Raw genomic sequence first — 3,648 nt, 5'->3', positions numbered from 1 at the left:
TGTGTGGTGTTTTTTATGTTTTGTGTGTGTGTGTTGTGTGTTGTGTGTGTGTTGTGTGTGTGTGTGTTGTGTGTGGCTGTGTGTGTGTGGCTTTTGTGTGTGTGTGTGTGTGTGTGTGTGTGTGTGTGTGGGTGTGTGTGTGTGTGTGTGTGTGTGTGTGTGTGTGTGTGCTGTGTGTGTGGTGTGTGCTGTGTGGGTGTGTGTGCGTGGTGTCTGTTCGTAGTGTGTGTGCATGGTGTGTGTGTGGTGGTGTGTGTGTGTGTGGGTGTGTGTGTGGTGTGTGTGTGGGTGGTGGGTGTGTGTGGTGTGTGTGTGTGTGTGGTGTGTTTTGTGTGGTGTGGGTGTGTGTGTGTGTGTGTGTGTGGTTGGCTGTGTGGTGTGTAGTGTGTGGTGTTTTGTGGTGTGTGAGTGGCTGTGTGTGGGGTGGGGGGTGTGTTGATTTGTGTGTGGTGTGTGTGTGGTGTGTGTGGGTTTTGTGTGTGTGTGGTGTGGTGTGTGTCTGTGTGTGGTGTGTGTGTGGCTGTGTGTATGTGTGTGGTTTGTGTATTGTGTGTGGTGTGTGTTGTGTTGTGTGTGTGTATGGTGTGGTGTGGTTGTGTGTGTGGTGTGGTTGTGTGTGGTTGTGTTGGGTGGTTTTTTGTTGTGGGGGTGGTTGTTGTGTTTGTATGATGTTGTTGTTGTTTGTGTGTTTTGATGTGTGCATATGTGTATGTGCTTGTGTGATGTGTGATTGTGTGATGTGTGTATGTGTGATGGTGATTGGTTGTGTATGTGTGGTGTTGTATGTGTGTGGTGTGTAGTTTGTGTATGTGGGTGTGTTGTTGTTGGTGGTTGTGAGTGTTGTGTTGTGGGTTGTGGGGGTGTGTTGTGGTTGTTTTTGTGTTTTGTGGTGGTGGGTTGTGTGTTGTGATTGTGTTGTGTGTGGTTTGTGGTGTGTGTGTTGTGTGTGTTGTTGTGTGTGGTTGTGGTTGTGTGTGTGTGGTGTGTGTGTGTGTTGTGCTTGTGTGTTGTGTGTGGGTTTTGTGTGGTGTTGGTTGTGTGGTTGTTGTTGGTTTTGGTGTGGTTTTGGTTGTGTGTGGTGTGGTGTGTGTGTGTGTGTTGGGGTGTGTGGTTTTGTTGTTTTGGGGTTTGTGGTGTGGTGGGGGTGGGTGGTGGGATGTGTAGTGTGTGTGTGGTTAGTTGAGGTGTGGTTTTTGTGTGTGTGTGTGTGTATTGGTGTGGGTTTTAGTGTGTGGGTGGGTTATGTGTGTGTTGTGTGTTGTGGTTTTTTGTGTTGTTGTTTTGTGTGGGGTGGGTTTTGTGTGGTGTGTTGTTTGTGTGTGTGGTTTGGGGTGTGAGTGTTTGTGTGTGTGTGGTTTTGTGTTGTTTGGTTTGGTGGGTTGGTTGGGGGCGTTGGTTTGGTGGGGGGGTGGTTTTTTTTTTTTTGTGTTTGTTTTTGTTTTTTGTTTTGTTTTGGTTTTTGTGTGTTTTGTGTTTTGTGTGTGGTTTTGTGTTGTTTTTGTGTGGTTTTGTGTGTGTGGTTTTGTGTGTGTGGTTGTTGTGTGTGGGTTTTTTGTGTTTTTTGTGTTGTGTGTGTTGTGGTTTTTGTGTTTGGTGGTGTGTGGGTTGGTTGTGTGGTTGTGTGGTTGTGTGTTGTGTGGGTTGTGGTGGTGTTGTGTGTGTGTGTGGTTGTGTGTTTTGTGTTTTGGGTGTTGTTGGTGTTTGGTTTTTGTTGTGTTTGTGTGTGTTTTTGTGTGTTGTGTTTGTGTTGTGTGTGGTTGTGGTTGGTTGTGTTTTGGTTGTGGGTGTGTGTGGTTGTGTTTGTGGTTGTGTGTGGGTTTGGTGTTGTGGTTGGTGGTGTGGTGTGTGTGGGTGTGTGTGGTGGTTGTGTGTGTGTGTGTTTTTGTGGGTGTTTGTGTGTGTTGTGGTTGTGTGTGGGTTTTGGTTTTGTGTGTGTGGGTTTGTGTGTGTGTGTGTGTGTGTGTGTGGTTGTGTGTGTGGTGTGTGTATATATATATATATGTGTGTGTGTGGGGTGTGTGTGTGTGTGGTGGGGTGTGTGTGTGTGTGTGTGTTGTGTGTGTGTGTGTCTGTGGTTTGTGTGTGGTTGTGTGTGTTATGTGTGGTTGCGTGCATGTGTGTGGTTGCGTGCATGTGTGTGTGGTTGCGGCATATTGTGTGTGTGTGGGGTGTGTGTGTGTGTGTGTGTGTGTGTGTGTGTGTGGTGTGTGTGTGTGTGTGTGGTTTTGTGTGTGTGTTTGTGTGGTGTGTGGTGTAAAGTGTAAGTGTTAGTAGGTGACTAAGTGAGAGTGAGAATAGGGTGAGAGTGAGTGTGTGTTTGTATGTGTGGTTGCGCGCATGCATTTGTTTTCATGAACTGTAGAGCCCATCTGTTCTTTTTCTTAATATTCACATTATATATAATTTATCAGCTATTCTTACCCACCATCTCCACACAAATCCAATTGCGAAACCACTCTCAAATAACGTTAATAAAGTCAAAGTTGAGTAGAGTGTTCAAAGCGCCCGAGGAAAACAATCACAAAAAGCAAGTGTCGCCGGCACCGTATTGACATATTCTGATTGACGTCATTTATCAGATTATTGTAATCATCGAGATTCGCTTGAAATACGCAAGCTATATCTCCCCCTTAATAAGATTGCGTAATAGCCTCCAACGGTACATGAATTCATTTTGCGACAATGGCGAAACTGTAAAAAAATTTGGGTTTATACAAAAAAAACAGTATTCGCTGTATGGTCTAATGAACAAAAATTTATAGCGTTAATTTTTGCTTGATTTCGTTGCTTTAATAAGAAACTGAAAGATACACGGTAGTTGGTCAGCTCTGCACTACAAGACCGTGTATTGTACAGTAGTTTTTAAAATTCAAAGAGACGGGAATATGCATTTACTCCCCGGATTTTATCGAAATTTTGCTCTTGTTTCCTGCCTGACAACTAAAAGAAGTATAAATTGTTGGGTATTTGTAAAATAAACAGGATCCAACGCCAGTATGTATTTGTTCTCTTTGACTACAGTGCAAGAGAGAGGTCGAAAGAGCAGTTGGACCCCTATGCGACACTCTTTTGTTTCTAAACGTCACGGATCCTCTCCCTTATATCATGAAGGTTAAGAGTGGAGGCACAATCCACGCCTTTTTTCCCCTCCGGGGTGCAGAAGAAAACCCAAACTGACATCGAATTATAAATAAGCCAAAAATCATCAAGCCGAAAAAGGGGGAGGCGAAGAGGGCGAATCCTCCGACCGGACGGAGATCAATAGCGTTCCGGGGCCCCCTCCTCCGCCGCCGTTCCCGCCTGCCCAGTTGGCAAGGCGATCCCCGTTGGAATATGGCGTTGTAATGGACGATTTTGGGAAAGGGGCCGACTTTCTGGCTCGTTTTTCTGCTCGACGCCCTGCACCCACTCCTTCCTGAGACGCTCTCCTCCTTAGTATTGCATTAAGGGGTAATGCATGCGAGGAAACTACCACGTATTAGCGATGGGTAACCCAGGAATTGGAGCTAATATTTTAAACTCTTGTGTTGTAAGGTGTCGCAGGGCGAGCTCGTAGGGCTCGAGATGCCCGCCATTTGTTTGTCGCGAATTCTGCCTCTCCTCGCCCTCGCTCCCCTTTCGCTCGGCTTTAGCACTCTGGCGAGAGCT

This window comes from Penaeus monodon, unplaced genomic scaffold (assembly GCF_015228065.2).
Source record: "Penaeus monodon isolate SGIC_2016 unplaced genomic scaffold, NSTDA_Pmon_1 PmonScaffold_1432, whole genome shotgun sequence".
Taxonomy (NCBI): Eukaryota; Metazoa; Arthropoda; class Malacostraca; order Decapoda; family Penaeidae; genus Penaeus; species Penaeus monodon.
This window is presented reverse-complemented; position numbering follows the sequence as displayed.